Source organism: Equus quagga, chromosome 12, assembly GCF_021613505.1.
Source record: "Equus quagga isolate Etosha38 chromosome 12, UCLA_HA_Equagga_1.0, whole genome shotgun sequence".
Taxonomy (NCBI): domain Eukaryota; kingdom Metazoa; phylum Chordata; class Mammalia; order Perissodactyla; family Equidae; genus Equus; species Equus quagga.
The window spans coordinates 107,409,822-107,433,331 of record NC_060278.1 but is presented as its reverse complement, the minus strand read 5'-3'; the positions used below and the strand labels follow the sequence as shown (position 1 = coordinate 107,433,331).

General features: G+C 38.8%; 1 long non-coding RNA gene across 1 annotated transcript in view; it reads right to left on the bottom strand.

Annotated features, from left to right (window-relative positions):
- Positions 1 to 2,676: 2,676 nt before the first annotated feature.
- Positions 2,677 to 23,510, bottom strand: part of LOC124248922 (uncharacterized) — a 30,196-nt gene continuing 9,362 nt past the window's right edge. The window contains exons 3-4 of the long non-coding RNA XR_006891178.1: positions 3,795 to 4,021; positions 2,677 to 3,132 (exon numbers count right to left, since the gene is read on the bottom strand). This is a non-coding gene — a long non-coding RNA (uncharacterized LOC124248922). The remainder of the gene's footprint in view (positions 3,133 to 3,794; positions 4,022 to 23,510) is intronic.

The window sequence follows — 23,510 nt, the reverse complement described above, 5'->3', positions numbered from 1 at the left end:
AATAGCAATTTGAATTTTTTAAGGTTTTTTTTTTTTGTTATTTCTAGGATATTATGAATAAACTGCACAGTAGGAATTTGGATATACCCACTTCCAGAAAAACTTAATAACCATGAGTTGGTGGTATTTTTTACAGCATCTTGTTTTATCGTAATAGGTTTCTATTTTGTTGGAGCATGACTTCACCAAGTTGATCCAGCACAAGTAACGTAAGGCCCTGTTTTTAAAGGAAAGGGTGGTTGTAGCTTGAGGAGTGTGCAGAGGCATAGAGTCGGCGGGACTATTCAGGAACATTAAAATAACTAGTTCATGAAGACTAAGAGAAAGTGGAAGACATTCAAGGGGGAATTTGTAGCCTAGGCACATGGCACAGACAATCATGGTCATCATGAACAAATCTCTTCTGCCTTAGGGACAGCACTTTTGACTTAGTGTGAGAAAACAAGATGATTGATAATTTATCCTCTCGCTCTGTGAACATGCTCTGGGAGTGCACTGACTTCCTAGCGTCATAATTGCTCTTTGCCTCGGAATGTTAACCAGGGAGAGACACCAAACTGAGCTAAAGTATGAGAATATTTATTATACAGCTCATCAATTTCAACTACTGGGACCTAATTAATAACTCTCTAGTTAATAACTAATTTTCTAATTTCAACTGTGAAACAGTTCCTTCTTTTTTAGTATTGAAATTAAGAATAATTTTCCTTTTTCACATTGTGGTTTTATTAACTGTTTAAAGTTTCCAGTGTTTTGTGGTGTTAACGTGGAGTTTGTCACTTAGACTGTATAGTTACTGAAGCTGCTTTTACTCACACAAACCATTTAGATTTTTTTAGATAAATTTATTCAGAAAAGTCTCATATGTTTTTGAAAAGAGTTTGTTCAGGCTGCTTTAAAAAATCACAGTTGAAAAAATCACAATTTCTCCCCTAATCTAGTGGGCATTGTGTGCTCACTCTGTCTCTCTCTCTCTTTCTTCTTCTCCTCCTCCTCCTCCACTCCCCACGCCTTCCTCAGTCCCTCCCCTGACTCTCTCCATTCTGACTCTCCACTGTGAGGTCTCTGCCTCCCAGAAAGAGCCAAGGTAGAAAGGGTGCAGAAGCATCCTTTGTCCATTCCCCAGTGGCCAGGATATGGGCATATACCGAGGCTCAGCCAATTGCACGTTCTTGTCCATGGCTTTGAAATTTTAGGGAGTGACCCTAAGAAACAGATGCACCTACAAGTTATTAAGCGTGATGGCAGCAGAGTTAGGAGCCAAGGGCTGGCAATGGCCGGTGCACAGACAACAGGTGCCAGTGGGGAAACCAGCAGAACTTCCTGGTAGTATTTTCTCGGTGTTCTTGGCTTCCCGCTTCTGCACTTCTTGCTCACATTCCAAGACCCTTTTGCCAGCCTTCTCACTGGTTCTGTGAACTGTTGATGTCCTTCCAATAAATTCCTGTCCTCTGGAGTTAATCAGAACCCATTTCTGTTGTTGGTAGCCAGAACCCTTGATTGATAAAGTGTTTATCTCAGCTTAAACCCGAGATACAAATCTTGGGCTTGTCACTGATTGAATTTATTAATGGAGAATAAATTTGAAATTCAAATTCAATAAAAATTTGTTGAGGAACCATTCTGTTTAAGGCATTATCTGAGGGATGAAGAAAGGCTAAAGACATTGTCAATTTTTTCTTCTTTGGACCCAAAATCTATTGAAGACACACATATCTGATCACGCTGCAGCACAGATCACACAAAATTCTACAGGCGAAGTAGAAACCAAGAACTGTGGGCCTGTGGGGAAGGAAGAAACCGTTCTCACTTGATTGATCCAGAAAGAATCTGTGGAGGAGATGAGGTGTGAGTCGGACTACATCCCTCTACGTTGATCAGAGAGCATCACCGGATTTTCTTGTCTAGGACAGCGATGTGCTAAGAGCTCATGAAGACTCGTAAAAGAAAATACTTTCTTGAAATGATAGAATAGTATATCAGGGAACTCTTGAGCCGACACCCCAGTCTCACTTGGAAGTCACTAGAAACAGGATCATGTCTGCCACGTGGTGGGTGCCAAAGTCTTGTGTCACTGCTTTTTTGCAGAAGTGCCCCCAGTTCCCAGTTCTTGCCTTCCCTGAAGAGGCGCCCAGGAGGCTGCCCCATGTCTCTGGATGAAGAGAGAAACCTTCTTTTCACTGAAAGATAAAGTAAAGCTATGGCGACATCAGTGGTTCGGTTAAAAAAAATACTTGGTTTAAACATAGAAGATCTTTCTCACAATGGGCTGAAGGCTGAGTGGACTATTCTTGTGTCATTAACCCCTTTTTCCTGGTAGCACTCACATTATTCCCAAAGTTGTCAGACTCCCAAACTCTAAGTACTCTCTTGTCATGCTGTACTGGCTCCAAAAAATATTAAAGATATAAATGAAAGAATTAGAAAAAATAGAACACGAGAAGTTAGAGTTTAATTATGACTGTTCTGCACTCTTTGACTATACACATCACATTTCAACTGACCATTTTATATTTGAGCACAGTAAAAATGAAGTTATTTCTCAGCTCTAATTTCCTATAGCAAAGGATAGAAATACTTTGGAATAATTTGCAAATTGTCACCATATGTTACAAGGACAAAGAGGAGGTATTTGATACTACACATTTAAAAATTCGATATCTTGTATTAAAAATTCATTTGCTTAGAAAACCTGAGATTTTTTTTGTATGGATAAAAAAGTAAAATTTAAATGTTTGCTTTAAAGAAATGTTCTCCCGACTGAAAGCATGGGTGTGCAAATCCAGACAGGGGAGATGTGGAAAAGGTGAAAGGGTAAAATGATACAGGGCAGGCATCTTCGAGCCACAAAGACCTGGGTCCTAACCCAGAAGTCACCTCTTACTAGCCAGGTGAAGTCCCCACTTTACAGATGGCAAAGCTGAGGCTCAGGTTAAGGGACCTGATAGCTGGCAGATGGAGAGACCCAGCAGAAACCAAAGTAGTCTGATCCCAGACCCTGTAGGCTTCACTCTTCTGATATCCACAATGATGCTGGAGCTTGCCTTCATCTTGTGCCCTCCTGTTGCGCTCAAAGGGTACAGGGACAAATCAAGCCTGCATATTGCCCCTTTGACATTTTACATGGTGTAACTGGAAAAAAATAGACACACAATTAGGGGAGATGGGGAGAGTATTCTTTCTCTTTTCCCTTTGACTTTGTCCTCTACTTCTCCCTGGTTCAGTAATGGCACAAGCCAGAACCCTGCATCATCCCTGATGCTTCCCTCGCCCCCAGGGCAGCTGCATACAGGTGTTCATGCTGTGCACTGCACCACATCCAAAGGGGTGCCATTCACATTGGAGACTAACTTACATGAGAACACACAGGTGGCACAAAGTGAGATACTGGGTCTCCTAGACATGTCCTGGTTCAGTGAAGGAGAAGCCCCTCCTGGGTAAGCCCACACCTCCACATGCTAAGGGGCATATGTATGCACATACTCTCTGAAACACGTTCTCAGGACTGCGGTCATGCCTCTTGCACTCGAGCCCCAACTCCCTCACCTAATCTGAATCTGACTGGGTCCCTCTTAGGGAGCAGAGGGAGATGGGGGAACTAGGTTGAGAAGAGTTGTGAATGCTGCCCCTCCTTCCTCTTACTTCCCACATACGCACACACTCCCGTCGTCCAGCCCTCAGGGCATCCGGCCTCCCATCCCCTTTCCTGAAAACTCTTCTTCGGGCTGGCCAGAGGGCTGAATCTTTTTCATCCTTCAGATCTCAAATTAAGTGTCACCTCCTTGGGTACCCACCTCAATCTGCCTCAGAAGGCACCTGCCTCTCTCTCGGCGCTCCCCCACCCCCCGCGGACCATCCTCTGTTGCTCGTAGCTCCATGCTCTGTGACGCCTCATAATCAACAAAGTGTTTGCTGGTTGTGAATCTTCCTCTCTGACTAGAGGGTGAACTCCATGAGGCCCGGGCTGTTTCCTATTTGTTCTCCTCTCTGGTTGGCACGTAGTAGGTACTGGATAAATACTCTGCGAATGAATAGATGATTATGTTAGAACACTGGAAAACTCTAACAGAATCAGCTCTTAGGAGATCTTACCACTTCCTCAGAACTTTGTCATTCCGCCAGAAAAGTTTCCTTTGGGGGGAAAAATTAATGAGTGCTTCTTCACATGGAAAATGTGTTTATAATGACAGCAAAGCTGAATCATATGAACACAGGACTTGAATAAAAGCTGACCTTTCTCACATATACCGGTTAGTCTCTCTCCTCCTTTATAAATGAAGATAGGCTGCAAAGAATACTTGGTCTGTTTCCAAAGTTTTCCCTTTGAAGTTTTGTTGCTAAGGTAAAACCCCCGTCTTCCATCTTGGAACAGGAAACTGAAGCAGAGGGCCCTGACTTTTCATAAAGGTGTTATAAATTAGTAAGGAGGACATGGTTGCCAGCTCATAAGTGTGAATCAGTTTTAATTATTTCAGGCTCGATTATTCTGTCCTAATATCCTCTTGTTGAAAAGACACCAAAGTGAAAAATCCATTGCATGATCTCTTCAGGCTCTGGGGGTGCAAAAGGAGAGGAAACAAATAAAGTCACTTGGGTTGTTTCATCCCCAGACATCGACATTTTCACACCATGTTTTTAAGAAATACAGTATTCTTAAATTATCCAAAATGTCTTGAATGTACTTGGAGAATAAATGAGGCCATTTTCAAAATTATAGACGAATAAAGAGCCCTACTTTTTCATTAGAGCTTGACAATAGAGTCTGCATTTAAAAAGACTTTTAAATGTACCCTGTAGCACTCTCTGCAAAAAGTTATGAAAGTGGCTCCCATGGAACTTCCAGAAGGGGCTAGGTCATTGAGTGCATTATCTGGGGATAGTACTGCTTGTTTAAATGATTGATAGCCTGATTATTAGTGATTTGTTATGGTCAAGATAACTCTCTGCGATACATGCGTTGGGTCCATTTTTGTTATTATGGAAACTCTGTTTGAAACTCCAGTGTCAGTGTTACTATGAGTCAGCCAGGCTGGAGACTTTATTTCAACAAGCGCTATGAGTCATTTGAAATTATGTATCATTCATAAGCAGAAAACTTCTTAAATTCTGTTGTATCCCACCTACCTGTGACATTTTGATTCTCTATAGAGTGGGAAAAAAACAGTATACATTGTAATTTGGTGTCTATTTTTCAGGTAATTGACTTAATAAGTTGAAATGAAATCGTGTGCCACCCAGTTTGCAGAAGAGATCTGGAATTAAGCAGTAACTTTCTGAGAGGAGCATCAAAGTTCAGCTTGGTAATTCTGAAAGTTGTTTTTCCCCCCTTGGTGTGTAAAAGCTAGGAGGATGTCTAGCAAGTTTTTCTATCTCAGAAGTGCTACTGAGTTGATCAGAATAAGGTACACTTAATAAACTTACACTGAATTTTAAGCCCAGAAGTATATATTTTGCAGATTCACATTAGATAAGATGCATGCGGTGTGAGGTGCTACTCTGCCTGGAGAAATGTGATGGGCGTTTTATGGGACCCTTCATTGTAAGCATTTCAAACTTCCTAACACAATACACCAATGTACCGCTTCACTGAAACCACCATGATTTTGATTCTTATTTTTTAAGAATTCAGAGGATCAAATAATGATGCCTTCCAGACAGACTGCATGAAGAAAAGAAGTCCACTTTTTCAGTGGAGTGTCTCCGAATTGATATGAGTTGCTCTTTATTTGTTTGCAGGAGGTAGAAAGATGAGTACACCACGTTCATTTACTCTATGTTACCACGTGACGCGTTTGTATTTAGTGTCTGTATACTTCATCATTGTCGTTACCCATTCGTGAGACCTTTCCATGCTTCTCACTGTCCATAACTTAAGGTATTAATTACTGGACCCTCCTGTTTGCCCCTTTGCAAGCCGAAGCTTGCTCCTGACCTAAGAATTGTGTTTCCTAAGCTCATCTTTCCATGCCCTTAGCTCTCCCACCCACCTCCCCAAGAACGAGATTTATGAACTCCTAGTAGCAATTCCATGTACTCAACAGATTACTGTGAAATTCCACTTATGCCCTCTTTTCCTTAAAGGTAGCAAGAAAACTATGTAAAAGATCAGGTCCTCTGTGAGCAAGCAATAAGAAAGTCCTCAAAGTCTGAAAACATCGTATTTAGAAGAAGCTGCTAAGGGAAATCAGAGAAAAAGACATTCTTCTTCTTCATTGGCTCAGGACACACTTGTGAAGCATTGCTCTGTACCGGGAACTGTGCCGGGCTTGGCCATACGTGGACCAACGGGGAGACCTTGCGCTGTCATGGAAGAAGAATGGGGCTTGGAGCCAGTGGATCTTCCAATGATTAGCTGTAGGACCTTGGCTACATTTTTGTTAAAGTCTCTGAACTTGAACAGTGGCCACAGCAGTGACGATAATTAAATGTTAGAGCTTGGCAACTAACTGAGTAAATGTGGGTGAAAGCAAGGGGGAGGGAGAGGTCCTGGAACTGAGGCTTCCAGTCTCGGCAACTGAGGCCAAGATCGTTTGAAGAAGGAACAACAGGATTTATCAGCTGGTAAAAACCCAGAGCAGAGTAAAAAGTAACTTTCAAATTGCACATCTCATTAATTAATGCTCTGCATCCGCCCCCCTCCCCATGCCACCCACTGCTATCAACACATCCTCACCCTCTAGCGTGCTTCACTCTGTGCCACAGCCTCTTAACTGCCTTCCAGTTTATTCTGAAACCCCTCTCCACAGGCAATCCTTCTTGGTCAGTGGCACCCTTGACTGCCAGTCCACCAGAGTGGTTTCTTGTTCTTACATAATGGAGAGGGGCATTGTCTAGAAGTGCCCCACAAAAGACTTTAGAGTGGAGCCCAAACCAACATTTAAGCAGTGGACATAGGGAGAGAAAATTTTGAAGAGATGGAGAAGCCAGCACATGGTTCTAGAGTCTGGATCTCAGGAATCGAGCCAAGGAGAGGGGTGTAGGGCATGCTGACTATATTAATTTCTTGGGGCTGCTGTAACAAAGCACGACAAATGAGGTGGCTTAGATCAACAGAAATCGTTTATTATCTCACAGTTCTGGAGTCCAGAAGTCTAAAACCAAGGTGTCGTCAGTAGCATACGCCCTCTGAAACCAGTGAGGGGAAAACCCTTTCTTGCCCCTTCCGGCTTTCGGTGTCCCCGGGAATCCTTGGTGTTCCTTGGCTTGTAGATCTCTGTCTCCATCATCACACGGCCGTCTTCTCCCTGCACGTCTCTATTTTCACAAGGTGTCTTCCTCTTCCGATAAGGAAAGCAGCCATATTGGATTAGGACCCTCTCTCATGACCTCAGCTTAACTAGATTGCATTTGCAAAGACCCTATTTCCAGATAAGGTCACATCCCTTGGTACAAGGGGTCAGGACTTCAACATACCTTTGGAGAGGATACAATTCAAACTATAACAAGCACTTTGGGGAAAACTGTGTGGTTTAGGGTCTGGAGACTTGAGAGGTGAGAATAATCTCATAGGTGTAGCCAGGACTAGGAATAGAGCAAAGCGAGGGAGGCATTCACCCAGGGACAAAATTTAAAGGGGTGCCAAAAACCTCAGTAAGCAAGGTAAACAACATTTGAATGCAATTTGTTTTAAGAGAAAAATTATTGTGAATAGAATCCATGATGAACAAAATATCACCATTTTCAAGACAGGATCAGTGTTATTGATTTTTCTTGTGGCCACAGGGTCCAAGGCGGCTCCACTGTTACCATCAGCTGAGGCAGCTGAGCTGGAAGGACAAGGCCCAGAATCGCCAGGGGCCATTTTCGCCACAATGTGGAGAACACAGATTGAGAATGAGACTAACAGAGATGCACGCAGAACCAAGAGGGAAAGAGAAACTGTACTCTCTGAGGCCATGTTGGAGTCCCTGGCTCTAGCCATGCCTGAAAGTAAGATCTGCTGGCTTTTTGTGATAGGAGCCCTGTTCCCCTTGTTTGCTTAAGCCAGCTTGAGTCGCATTTTGGTCTATTCAGTTGAGGAGCTAGGGACAGGTGAGGGAGAAGCCAGTCCCACCCTGACATGCTCCTCCTGCTCTGACAAATGGAGCATCCTTTTCAGTTGCCTTGAACCTTCCTGAGCTTTCCTCAGCTCTATGGTTTTCTCCTTCATTCTCTCTTCCTAAATCAATGCGGCGTGTGCTTCCCCCGTGGACGCAGCCTCGAGAGATCCCTAGAACGGCTTCCCACAATGCTTTGAGAATCACGACCTCATTAAATGTGGTTCCATCGTAACAACATTGCTTCTCCTGCTTCCTTTGTAATTATAAAAACATATCCCCTTTATATTATAAGATTAGATAAATTCTGTGGATCAGCTATTGCAGGAAGCTGAGCACTGTTTATCATATTTTCTGAAGAAATGAATTCTGAGCCCAAAACCTTCATAAACAACCTTTGGGGATATAACCTACTTATGTTTTGGGGACTTCCCATGCATTCCAGCTGTGTCATTTGTTTTTATTTTCCTGCCTTCTCACTATCGTTAATCCAATCAGTCAGCAGTATTGAGCCCCAAGCCTGCATCAAGCCTAGTGCTAGGTGCTGGCAGAAGAGTGGACACATTACGGCCCCTGCTCTCAGACAGCTGACTGTGGAGCAAGGAACCTTATAGCCAGTGCTCCCCACACAGCAGGCTCTGGCGGTTGCACCTGTGTGGACCTACATGGAATCCTTTCTCCACCCTCTTTATGTGGGTCCAGACCACACTCCCCTTTCGAGGTACAGCTGAATTAATGTCCGTCTCCCCCCCTGTGGTTTCATGACAGCTGCAAGGACTTTTGTCTGCTCAGAACATTGACTGCACATATAAATCTTTCCATCCATTTAGCCCTTAACTGTATAATTTTCTAATCTTTGCAAGCAGACTAAAAATGAATTCCATAAAGTAACTGAGGTCAAAGTTTATGTCTCAGTATATTTTTTTCCCCATGGCACCAGAATCAGAACTGGGCATCTAGAAACCTCTCAGTAAATCATTGGTTTGATTTGGAATTTGAGCTTTATTTTTTTGAAATAGATGCGCTCTAAGACAACGTACAGCCAAACGTTTAGAAACCAAATCATTTACAAAAGAACCCGAAGTCCCGTTTTTAAAGCAGACCCCTTAGCTGACATGCTCTGTGCATCAAGATGTTCATCTCATGTTACAGTCATAGCTTATACCTGTATTGGAATGCCTTCTGCAAACAATTTAGGCATTTTTAAAAGCTGTAAATAACTAATTGTACAATGTGGGCCAGGAGAATTTATTGTTGATTCTCAGTGATAATTTGCTTTCATCAAATATTTTAACTGAAACCTCTTTTGAAAGCAGGTTTGGTTCTTTAAAACGTTTTTTAAAAGAACCCAAAATATTTATTTTTTCATTTTATTATTTGGGATACTAAAATGAAAAGCTGAAAGTTTCCCTACATTCTGGGATTCTACTGGGCACTTCCACTGGTGAATGTTCTCGAAAATATTGGTAGAAAGAAAATCAGACATAGCTCTTCTTGTTTTATCTCTTAAAAGAATGCCTCTTTATAAAAATTAGACTCTTTGAATAGGAGGCTAGGAGAAGCTGGTTGAGGTGGGAGTTTAACTGACAGTTCTTGATTCATTTGTTATTGGGAAAAATAAGGTACATGTCACACGTGGGGAGTCTGAGTGCACAGAGGGAAGAAAGCCACTCCTGAGAGCACCCCACCACCAGGATGGAGCCCCATCTCTCCCCGGCCTTTCCGCAGGTGCCTTGGGAGAAAAGGGAAGAAACACCTGTGGCATTTGTTGAGCTCAGACGCTCTTGAGCACTGGATGATCTGAAGAGCGCATGGGCACCTTTCAGTGGACAACGTCTATGCTTTTTCACTTTAGGTTGGGAGCAGATGTGTTAGTACCACAAAGCGGGGCCTTAAATAACAGGACCTTTTTGTCTCGCAGTCCTGGTGGCTAGAAGTCCGAGACAAAGATGCTGGCAGGGCCACGCTCACTCTGAAGGCATCAGGGAAGGCTCTGTCCAGACGTCTCCTCTAGCTTCCTGTGCTTGGCTGGCAATCTCTGGGGTTCCATGGCTTGTAGAAGCATCACCTCACCTCTGCCTTCATCTTCATATGGACTCCTCTGTGTGTGCGTGTGTCTGTATCCAAGCTTCCCCTTTGTATAAGGACATATTGGTTTAGAGCTTACCCCAATGACCTTGTCTTAACTAGATCATCTATAAAAATCCTATTTACAAACAAGTTCACATTCACAGATACTGGGATTAGGACTTCAACATCTTTTTGGAGGGGCAAAATTTAATCCATAGCAATGGGCAAACTTTTTCTGTGAAGGGCCAAGTAGTGACTATTTTAGGCTTTGCAGGCCACAGGGTCTCTGATGGAACCACTCCACTGAGCGCTTACAGCACTGAGCAGCCAGAGATAGTATGCAAATAAGTGAGCGTGGCTCCACTTCAATAAAACTTTATTTATGGACAAGGAAATTTGAATTTCATATAATTTTCATGTCTCACAAAGTATTATCCTTCTTTGATTTGTTTTCCCAACTATTTAAAAATATAGCAACCCCTCTCAGCTGATGGGCTGTACAAAAACAGGCAGCTGGCTGGGGTGAGCCTCTGTGCACTCGTGCGTAAGAGCATCCACAAACATTCTTCTTCAGGATTTCTGTACACAGAGGTATAGTGACTCCACAATGGCCTGCAGCAAATTGGGAAGCGGAATCTAATCCACATCTGTTGTCTGCCAGCAAAACAATTCACAGAGAGTCGGCGTCCTAGGCCTGCAGCACCCAGACAAGCTTTTAAGCACAGAGAATCAGTCAGTAGAAGCCTCAGAATGCTCAGAAAATTGAGACGCTGGAGACAGCATTGACAACCAAAGAAACACACACACGGCTCGAGTTAAAAGAATGGGCCATCATGTTTCCTGTCAGGTAGCTGAAAATGTTTTGGGGGGAAATGCATGATATCTTCCATTTAAATGCTGCTCTCAGACAGCAGTGTCTGGAATAAACAGGAAGCTGAAACAAGGGATGAAATGGACATCCGAAATCTTTTATGTGAAAAATTTTTCTGCAAGTTTGATATCCTGTGTTGAATCTCCAATGAAAGCAATAAATGAAGAGCTTTGTTGCTTCTTGGGTTATAGGAGTGAGAGATGAAGACCGCCCCCTTCCCACCTCCCCCCACCCCCCTCCATGCCCCGCCATCTGGGTTTGAAGGTGTTTTGCTTACTCTGGGTTCCAGTCTGGGCTGAGAGAGAATGGAGACCAAGTCAGATTGTCCCTGACGGACACCCTCAGCCTAGGCCCTTCCTCCCATTTTCAATCATGACAATTACTAAACTGGTTACTGACATATGTAACAGCCTGGATACATGATAAAGAACTTAACAAGTCTATGTTAACTGATCCACCTAGATAGCTCATTGAATATTTAACCTTTATCAGTATTTGGCATCATGGTGAGACCAGAAATCAACTACCAAATTTTGAAATAATAATATTTCAATAAAAATATCTTGGTCAGAATAATTTTATAACAGTTTTGCAGTTTCCAAGCAATTGTTCTCTGTTTTATCTACAGCTGACATCACCAATAATTTAGGTAGATGTTTGGGGTCCTAAAACTGCAGTTCTCAGCGACTGAAAAGAGATTAGATTGAGCATTTTAGCATTTTTTTAAGCAAAAGATAGAGGTTAGACCCTTTTGCAACAGTTCAACACCCAAGTAAAAATATCTCCTATTTACTTTCTTTTTCTTCTTTTATCGAGGTATAACTTACAGACAGTACAGTGCCCAGAGGTTAAGGGCACGGCTGCAAACTCTTTAGCTGACACCATTCCTAAGGTCAGGAGCAAGCAAGGGATGACCCTTATGACCCCTGCAATGCAACACTGTGTTAAGATCATAGCCAGTGCTGTGATCGTTTTGATATATTCTAATTCATTTTTTTTTTAAGATTTTATTTTTTTTTTCCTTTTTCTCCCCAAAGCCTCCTGGTACGTAGTTGTATATTCTTCGTTGTGGGTCCTTCTAGTTGTGGCATGTGGGACGCTGCCTCAGCATGGTTTGATGAGCAGTGCCACGTCCGTGCCCAGGATTCAAACCAACGAAACACCGGGCTGCCTGCAGTGGAGTGCGCGAACTTAACCACTCGGCCACAGGGCCAGCCCTTCTAATTCATTTTTAATTACTCACCTTTTCATCCATTCGATCCACATTTGCCTCTATTTTCTTTAGCATATTAGTCATAATTATTTTGAAGTACTTTTTTGCTCACTCCAATATCTAGATAATCTCTGTATCTGCTTCTGTTGATTCTTTGATCTTCTTGTTTATCAATTTCATTTCTTGTTTCTTCTTATGTCAGGTGATTTTTTGTTATATGTCAGACACTGTGGACAATACATTGCAGACTTTCTGCATTGTTATCTTCTTCTAAAACATGTCTTTAAAAATATTTCTGATTAATATTTTATAATCATGAAGGTAAAAGCTTTAAAGGTACGTTATTTAACTTGTCATTTATTCTGAGCCAATACCCCTGTTATGTAAACTTTAGCAATATTAAAGGTTGAAATCATCTAATATATAGAATCAATGGTTCAGAATAGCTTGGAAAAGATGCAAGGGTGTTCTTAAAAATGTTTCATTTTTAAACCATTCTAAGTCACTGCAGACTCCAGATTGTTTCAACATAATAGCTGCCTATTTATCATAAATATGTTCTATGCTTCTGAATCCTTTTAGAAGAAAAGGAGAGTGACTATCTCTTCTGTGGAATGTGGCTTCCCTCTGAGAAGTCATGTGATTTCATTTGAGGAAACAATTATCTTTTTCATCCCCCTAGACCATTGTAAATTAGCATTGTGGCAATTAGAGAATTAGAGTGATAATATCCAGTTAGATAGTTAGATTCTTTACTTTTCTTGATATCTACATAATTTTCTTGAACAGACTTAATGCAACCTGAAGTTTTTTATATTTCATGCTCTTATCATTTTGTAATCCTCAATCAGTTTTCCTTCATGTATTTGTGCCTCTCTCTATGGTTGGATTCTCCCTGCAACCATTTGTTATTAGCCTCTATTGATATAAATTGTTAGAACTGTATCCAACAGCACAAATTGGTACTTGTAGCTGTCCCTCATTTGCAGCTCCTTGACAGTACTAAGTGCAATGGGGGGGAAATGAAAGGTAAAATAAAATGAGTTTATTTTGTGTATCCCTTTGCTAGTGTAATATTTAATGCTACGTTGATGTTTTGTCATATGGATAAAATGTACATGAAACGAACCAGGAAAAATCACATGTGCCTCACTTAAACCACCGTTTCCACTTTTGTCTCACAATTTATGGCAACAGCTTGATTATATATAAAGATTAACAACAGAAACTGAAATTAACTTGTTTTTGTTACTAAATTGCTTCAGGTTCTTTAAGAAAAAATAGGCCCTCTAGCCTCCTGTACCATTTATCATTTAAAACATTAGAGCTGATTCTATAAAAAGGCTAAAATTTAAAACTATCCTTTAAAGAACTGCAGTGATTAATTATTGGCCTTGCTTGCTTTTCATAAATAGAACATTTTGTATTCAGGAGGTAAATCCTATTTTTACATTTACCACAAGAATGTGAATCACTAAAAGAAAACAAAAAACCCAATTCCCACAGGTGATTATTTTTATGATGACTGTTACAAAATTAATTTTTGAATTTAGAACTACTGATGTGGTCTGACTAGTTATTTGGTATTTATTAAATGCCAACTGTGTGTCCAGCTTTGGTGGTGGTGTTTGAATGTCACTTTTGTGATTATATACTTCCATAGAATCTTCACTAAAGAATTTATCCACCTCATCATATAGAATTCAGAAGACTTTCTGGGGTGTGGGGGGGGGGGGGGCGGAGGGGAGCAGGGAGGAGGCAGGAAGCAGTGTTTGGAGTAGTTAACTAATATATTTCTCTTTTCCCTCAAAAGAAGAAAGCCAGTTAAATTAATTAAAGCTGGTACTGCGTAAGTCATTTGACTCTGGCATGCAAGGTATACAGGAATAAACAACCCAGGCTGTTCAAGTTTGACCATGTTACGCAATCATAAAACACTCAGATCCTTTTTCCTTTGGGGTTAACTGACAGCTTCAGCAATGAAGGCTCGGTCCTCCATACCCATTGATACCCCGATCCTGAATTACTGCCAGTAAGGATCCACCAGAGACCTGTTATTTGTCATAAAGCAGAAGCCCGTAATCCCACCTGCACAGGTTTCTGCCAGGGAAGGTGGGGGGCGGGCAGGTATCTTCGTTAGTAACTAACTATTCTCTATTATAATTTGTTGTTACTGTATCAAACATGGTAAGTTCAGTCCAACTGTTTCTGATGAGTTTCTGAATACTTAAAGCACTTCTGAGTCTATTTTGATTTGTAACTTTTGCTTGTCTTGAGGTCGAGTATAAATTACTTTTACGAAGCAATCTAACCTGCTATCGTCCATGTGGGTTTTTTTCCCCATAGAATCATTTTGATTCACACAGGAGTCTCACTATTTTTAAAGACTGGCTTTGGGCCTGACGTCATGATTCCTGACCTGCGTACATCTCCCGCCGCCTCAAAGCCCTTTTCATTTTCACCCTCCTCCACACTCTCCCGCTAAATCTCAGTGACTCATTCTGCCATCATGTAGCATTCATTCAACGCCCACACCACGCGGGGCCTTGCGAGGTCCGGCAGAAAGCTCCGTGCCTGTCTCCTGTCTCCAGAGAGGTTGGGATCTACTGAAGCAATTTGAGAGGCCGCGTAGAGAAAGAAAGATAAAACAGCCAAGTAACACTCCAGATAAATTACCCACCGAAAAGAAAACACTGTGAAATCACAGAAGGCGTCAGTGTTTGTGGTTTGGGAGTTAGGATGGCTGCGAGAGGAATATATTAATGTGTATTTGCATTTTGGAGGAAAGCAGGGGGAAGAATGAGGGCAGGGAAACAGACAGGCATAGCCTTCCTGTTTCCAGATTGCTTCTTTGACGTGCCTCCCTTTTCCCAGTCCCAAATGAGGGAGCAGCATTAGAGAATCACATTTCCAGTCAGATTTTTCTATGTTGCTTTGTTTATCCTGCTAAAAGGAGAACTGAGGTTATGCATATTATTTTGGTGGTGTCAGATTTGTAGTTATGCATATTATATGTAATCATTCTAAAGTGATTTTCTTCCATTTGGGCCTTTTAGTGTAAAAGGAAAGTCTGCTCGCATTGTTTGCCTTGGAAAATCTGTCAACTTCTGAACTCCATCTAAAAATGGACTCTAGACTCTCTGCTGATTTTACACATTCTAACATTTTATCTTCCCATTAGTAACACAGTGATCTCTTTCTGCAAAATAATACTGGTAGTTTTCTACCCTCACAATACTATACACCAAAACTATTTTTCCCATTTAAAATTATCCATTGTTAAGGCTCCATAAATTGATCTGAGTGGAGTTTAAGCAGGTGTATACATACGTAAAAATTCATCCAGTGCACGCTAGTGCACTCTACTCTTGGCAAGTTATATTTCAGAAAAAAATTAAATAATATCACCTGTTTTTCTCCCTACGCAGCAGCCATTTTCTTTCTCATTGTTATTGTTTTTTTTATTACTAACATAATATTTTCAAATCCTTCAAGGAATTCTAAAACTTCACCCAGAACCCCTTGGCTGTAATAAAAATGCTTATTTTTCAATATCCACTTTCACTTTGGACATATAATTGTAACTGTGAAGTATATGCCCTTTTGTACTCTGTTCTTGTTCCCCATGTAATATTATATCAAATATTTTCTATGTCTTTCATGATCCTCACAATTTTCCATTTTAATGGATGCAAACTCTTCTGCTAAGTAATTACAACACCATTTGCTTAGCCACTCCTCTTGTATTGGACATTTAGGTGACTTCCGATTAGTCATTAAAACAAATTACCCTCCTGTAAACATTTATGCATGCACAAACAGATGGAATGTTAATTTGAGCTCATGTTCTATGCAAAGGGCACAAAAAAGGAATACAAATGTGAAATCTCCCATGAGGAGCACTGAGTGTGGTCTGCAGAACTGCTGACTAATTATAGCATGTGTGCGTTTGTTGGTGCCTGCGGCATGATCGCCATAGGACAAACCCAAGTGGGCTCTGAGCTCCATTTGGATGTGGAATGGCTGATTGGGCTTGCCTTGTTCCCGCCAGAAAGCTAGGTCAGCTCCCTGTAACGACTTGATCCTGGTGGTTGAATGAATGAATGTATGAATGAATGCATTATCCCAACAAGCTTGTGAGATAGGCAGTATTATTCCCGTGTTACAGATAAGGAAGCTGAGGCTCGAGGACAAAGGTACAAAGTGCCATGGAAACACAGGGCTCTTAGTTTACGTGCACAATATTGCATGTAACCCTCCCTGGAGCCCTCTAAGGTCCATGTAATAACCCCAAACTTGCAAATGAGGAAACTGAGGACCAGAGAGAAATTAAACAATTTTCCCTGATCACTCAGCTTGAAGTATTAAATCAGGATTCAAACCTAGAATTTCCAACTCAAAATTTCCTATTCTCTTCCATGGACTATGCCTTTTCTCAAATGTGGGATTATGGCGTAAAAAGGCAGAAACATTTTTATTATTCTACTTTTAAATTGCCAATATATTGCTTTTATTCCTTGTATTATTATTATTACCTGTAACATACATACCAGTGTACCTACAGCCTTACCAGCACCAGCTATGCTGTTTTGAAACGTTTTTGCTAATATGAACTGTTTTAATGGCACCTATTGCTGTCCTACGTAGGGTTTCTTTAATTCGTATGGAAGCCCAACACTTCCTCCTATGTTTGTTTACTCTTTGCTTTTGTGCATGTTGTCCACTTATGAACTTTGTTTCTTTGTTTATTGGAATCCCCATTTTCCTGGCATACATTGACATGTTGAAGTGGCTTCTTTAAATCTTAACTCTTTGTCACAATTGATTCCCACAGTTTTTGCAGAATAGTTGTTTCCTTTTTGATTTTTGTTTGTTTTCATTTTATTAACGTGGTAGACAGTCTAGTGAGCCAAATGTTTGGTGCCTTCTATTGCTTCAGTCCTTAGAAAGTATTATCACGCTGCCAAATGTCTGCTTAGAGTCAAATGTCTTATGTTTAATGTACTAATCCATCTGGAGCCCAATATAGTTCGAATGCAAACCCACAAGGCATCTCCCAATGTCCTAGTGAAAGCCAGGGGTGGATTAAACTCACACCTTCCTGGACAGCAGCACCTAGTGGAAACAGCCAGAATCTGTTCTCACCTCTCAGCACATGGTGTCCATCCCACACTGTTGCTAATATTCGAACATCATCCAGACTGTTACTCAATACCATATATTAAATTATTCATTCTTTCATCACATCTTTGTGACACTTTCTCATATAAATTTTATCAATGGATTCATTCCTGGCTTTTTCTCTATTCTATTGATTTTTTTTCTACACCACTTGGGTAACCTTTTAGTTATTGTACATTTATAATGCAATTTTATATCTGGCATGGTAGAATCTAATATTGTGGCATCTGGAGCTTATACAATTTGGGGGGTGTGGGGGTTCATAAAGAAAATGTATTTATCACTTTTGTAAAATTTACAAAAAGGTATGACCATGAAACACATTGCTAAAGCTCCTCGCAGGACCTGGGGCGGGTCCACACAGTGAGAGCAAAGAAGCTTAAGCTTCATTAGCCTCTTGGACAAGCCACCTCTGCCAGTCGAGTTAGTCTCCACTTATTTAAATAATTTGTGTTTTTCTAGGGTCATTCTTTTCTCATGAATTTTGTAATTATTTACTTCCACTATTTTCATTTGTTTGTTCTCCTTAATGTCTTCTAGAGATTTTAATTGGACTTGGGGAGAATTCTCCTCCTTAAAAACTTTATTCTCTTCTAGAACACAGCATTGCTCTACATTCCATTGTCTTCCTTTGTACTTTCCAGTAAATTTTCATTGTCTTTCATACATCTATCCATTGTTAAGTTTTTGCTAAATAATAAACTTTAATTAATTTTCTTGTTACAATTAATGAGGTGTTATTCCTGATATATAGGAATACTATCGGTTTTAGACATCTCTTCTTTCTCTCTAGAGAGAGAGAGCAGGTTTATTTACAATTTTGGTCACCTGAAATTGAATATTTTATCTCTGTGGGCCTAATATGTCTTAATTCTGGTTCTTAATTTATTGAACAGACATTCCAAAACAATATTAAATTAAGGCAGCATCTTAAGTTCATTCTGCTTTTAATGAAGGGTCTCCAGGGTTGTCCATCAATTATAACTGTCTCTTGATTAAAAAAAACAATTTCATAATATATTAAGAAAGTATACTTCTAGTCCTTTATTTTTAAAAATGTGTAGATGGAATATGTGTTGAATTTCTTCAAATTACTTTTCAGTATCCATGGAAATGATCATATATAGATTTTCATTTAATTCATTGATGTCTTATATGATTTCATAATTAAACCATCCTTGCATTTCAGGGATACATTTTACTTTGTAATCAATGCCCTTTTGATGGGTTTTATTTAAGATTTTCCCCTCTATATTCATAACATTAACTAGTTGTTTGGGGTGCTTATCCTTATCAGTAGTGTATTTAATATTTCTCTGTCAGAAACACTATTAGTAACATAGTTTTATCTCTTTCTTAAAATATTTTTAAAATCCATTCAGCTTCAGAGCCTTTTTCTTGGAATCATGATAGTCCTTTGATGACTTCCTGATTTTTTCCTCTCTTACTAATCTATAAAAATTTTCTTTGTCTTGCGCCAACTTTAGGAATTTTTATTTTGCATGAAATTGCCCATTTCTTTGAGAATTACAAATGCAGTAGCTAACTTAGAGATGCTTATTCTTGCTTTTTGTTTCAATAGAGTTTCTATTTCCTTTCTAATTTTTATTTTTATGTGTTTTTTGGGGTTTTCTTGATTTGACTTATCAGAAATTTGTCTATATTATTAAAGTTTCAAGGAATCAGCTCTTGCTTTTGATGACTTTATCCTTTGATTTCCAATTTGTGACTTTTCCTCTTTATTTCTTTCATTGTGTTTTTTCTTCTCTGAGGTATTAAGTTGAATAATTTATTTACTTTCTCTTTTTAATTTTAACAGTAAAACATTTAAAGCATTTATTAATATTTTCTCTACGCATTGATTTTGATATGTAGTATATTATTATTTTCTAAATTGTCTTTTATTGAGTTCTTGATTTTCTCATTATCCCAGTTGTTCTTTAGTTGATTATTTTTAAAAATCAGAGTAATTGGTGATTTTGTTTGTTTATTCCTAAGGCTTTTAATTTCAAGTTTTAGTTGTATTTTGGTTAGAATGTAGCCTATAAAACCTCTGGTGAAGTTTATTAATTTAATTTTATGTAAACTAGCAAGTGATATGATTGGTAAGTGTTCTATGAGTAATTCTAAAGAAAGTATATCTCATTCACAGACTACAGAATTTTGTCTTCTTTACTTGTGATTTTGATTATAAGGAATTTAATGCTCCCCTATAACTGAATTTTGTTAGTTTCTACTTGATGTTCTTACAGTCTTTGCTTTGTGTGTTTTGTTGCTATGTTATTTGGTGCATATAAGTTCACAATTATATCTTAAGTATGTACTGTGTTTACCTGTGTATAACCACCCATTTATTTCACTTATGTTTTATCCTGAATTATTTGATATTATTATTGAAGGCTTTGTTTTCCTATATTTATTATCATTGCTATATCTTTGTACAAACTTTTAGTTTTAGGTTATCTGTGTGACTTCTTTTAAGTACGTTATTCACCAGCAGCACAATGTTGAAATATCTTTTAGAATCCCTTTCGAGCATCTTTGACTTTTAGTAAGAGTTCCATGTCGTGTTTTTCTTTTTATTTTAGCTTTGTGCTTTTTCCTTCTATAAAAGGTATAAAACTTTTGATTGAATTTGATTTCCCTGATTATTTTCATAGATGATATTTTTCTTTTATTTTAAGCCACTTTATAAGCATTTTAAAGAAATTGAAAGGGAGAAAATCTCCAGTGCTCCCTGTATCATCATTCCAAAAGAGCACAGGATTATCTAATGAAATTTAAGCATCTCCAAGTTTCCAAACTCCCCACCACCACAAATAGCTCACTTTTCCTATTCAGGTTGTGCTTTCTTGAATTCTATAACTGTTTGTTTGTCTTCCATCAAATGCTGATTCCTATTTCCTATGTTTTGATTGCAAGGCTTATTATTCTGGTGCAATATTTTTAGCTATCATCTTCAAATTTTAAATATGCCATTCAAGTTTGTTTCTGTACCCAAAATACCATATCCAAACCTCATTTTACTTTTCCCTCAACTCTTCCTCACAACTCCACAGTTTTCTGTCCCTTTTTGAAATTTCAATAAACCACAGCATTTTATTAATTCTGTTTCATGAAGAACTTTGATAATGTTCCAAAAGCTAAGTCCATCTTTTTAATGAACCCTTTATGAAATATCCTTTCTCTAAAGGTCACTATTATTCTTGTTCCAATTGCAGTACTAGTGTCCACATGGACCATTAAAATATCACCTCCATTTTTTCTAGTACATTCTCACCTATTCTGATGGAAAATTTGCCCTGAGTAAATTATAAGCACAATTTAAACTCTTCTCCATATAGTACCAATTTCTTTAAAATGTCACACTTACCTTTAAAAACTGTAATAAATAACAATATTAAGTTAACTCTTTTTAAAACCCAGTTTTGTAACTGGTGGTTTTGAGGCATTATTTATCTACTGGTAGTGCATGTGTGTGGTAGTGAGAAATGAAAAATTGTGAAGGGTGGAGAGCAAGGAGAGGCAGGGGCACAGAGGAAACAGAGAGTAACCAGGATGAAGAACCATAAGATTAATAAACAAATGTTATTCTTTATTAAGATTAGAATTTCCAGCATCGGGGCACCCCCTGCTGACTGAAGTCCAAATAAGGCTGTTTTAAAATATCGTTTAATGCATGTCGTAAAAATGAATCAATCTAGTTACTTAGGAAGGGTCTTTATTAGTTTTCTTTCTAAGAAACTTTGGTAGATCTTCATAGGCTATAGAGTAACACCACAACTCAACCTCTCAACGCTCAATATCTGAAAGAAATCTATTTATAACCTAACAGACATTTATTAAACACCCAATAGGAACTTGAGAGGATATAAAGATGACCAACACAGAATCTTTACATCTTAAATTCCCATGAGGGAGATAGACCACTACATAAGAGTTTCTGAGTCTCATCTCATCCTACTCCCCTACATGCCCCACCTCATCCATGACAGTCTCCAAATTGGCCATGCAGTGAACTTTCACACACCTCTAGTATTTCCCATGTTCTCCTTTCTCCCTAGAATTCCCTCCTCCCTCTTTCCTCCCATGGAAAGACTACTTCTGTTCCTTCATGATCCAACAAGTGAATCATTTTTTGAACATTTAAGTTTTTCCGATTTTACATTATTAAAAATAATTCTGCGATCTAGATCTTTATCCAAATTTCTGAATATTTTGTTACAGTAGACTTCTGCATTGAAAATCACAAGAACAAAGAGGAATGTTTAAGGCTCTGAATAGATATTGCTAAATTGTTCTCAAGAAAGATTGTGCCAATTTATATTTTCAACAGAAGTGTATGAGAGTGCCTATTTCACACTCACCAACTCTAAGTAAGAGTTACATTTTAATCATTGCTTATTTAATAAGCCAAAAATGGGATACTGTTTTAATTTGCATTTCCTGGATCACCAGAATGATTGAGCATTTTTTCACATCTATTAACCATTTGCACTTTTTCTACCAATTGTTCATGAAATTTTTTATTTTCTAAAGAGTTTTAGTGGGTTTTTAATAGTTTATATAAGTTTTTTATAGTAAGAAAATTAACTCAATTCATCATATTTGTGGTAAATATTTTCATACTATAGCTTCCTTTTAATTTTGTTTTTGATGTTTTCTGTATTTGTGAATCAGTCCTAGTTACACAGTAATTTGTATGAATGATTCGATTTTTTAATATTTATCTCTTTAATTAATCTAGAATTGATTTAAGTGTATAACTTGAGATAATACAACTTTCTGTTTTTTCCCAATACTTAACTGACTGCTCCAGCACCATTTTTTACCAATCCATTCTTTCCCCTTGGATTTAAATCAAATGCTAAAGTATTTAATCAAACTAAATTTAAATCAAATGCTGAAGTATCATACACTTTATGGCTTATTCCAAGGCTACCCATTTCTCTTTACCCATTCTTGCCCAGTATCACACTATTTTAGCTACTATAGCTGGATAATATGTTGTAATATCTGGCAGATCAAATTTTCCTCTTTGCCTTTTCAAATCTTTCTTGGCTATTCTCACTTCTTTATTCTTCCAAATGAATATTAGAATCACTCTGTCAGGTTCCAAAAGCATCCCATTGGGATTTTGATTGAAATTTCATTAAACTAATTTGGGGAGAATTGACAAGATCAAACATTCAATCTTCCTGCCCAGGAGCGTGGTATGTCTTCCTTTATTCAAGTTTCCTGTTATGTTCCTCTGAAAAATTTTATGATTCTCTTCATATAGGCCCTCTGCTCCTCTTGCTAAGATTCTTCCTAGGTATTTCATATTTTGGGTTATTTTGAATGGAAATTTTCCATTATTGCTTATATGTAATCATTGCTGGTATGAAAGAAAGCTATTGATTTCTGTATTTTTCAATTAATTTTGAATAAAGCTTAAAAGATTTTATATTAGCTTTTCAAATAAGTCACAATTACCCAACGTATAATTTTAGTAGATATACAACCAATGCTATTTGTTGATTAATCCTGTTAAAAATGTAAATACCTGAACGTATTTGTGCTGAGACACCAGTTGGCTGATGTAAATAACTAAAGCTATTTGAAGATTTCGCCTTATTCAGAGTTATAGTCAATGCCATTTGAAGAAGTGAGAAAACACTGAAATTACTTCTTACAGCAGGCTTTTTCTACATTATTACTCTTAGTGAATAGACGAGTCAGAAAAGGAAAGAAGCCTAGACATGCCGACGTGGTCTTACTTCACTGCATTCCAAAGATTCTCAACACATGGCTCTGGTGCCTGTGTTTCCCCATCTGCTAGGTGTCTGAAGTTTTTGGAAGAAAGGTCTGTGGAACCGAAGATTCAGCCTGCAAGGACTCATAAACATTTTCATCGTTGTTTACTGTAACACACACTCCATAAAAAGAGGTATTTTCTGTTGGAGCTGATGCTTCATTTTGCAGTCCTAGCCCTTAAGAAAATTTCTTACTTTCTTCTCTTCCCCGGTGGTTTCAGTCCATGCATTTGTCAAATATTTCCTTGATGAAAAATAGAAGTGGAAGGAGCAGGGTGGATTTGGGTACATTTTGGCATTAAGCAAACTTGCAGTGCACAAGTAAAGCAATATGCAGGGGCTGG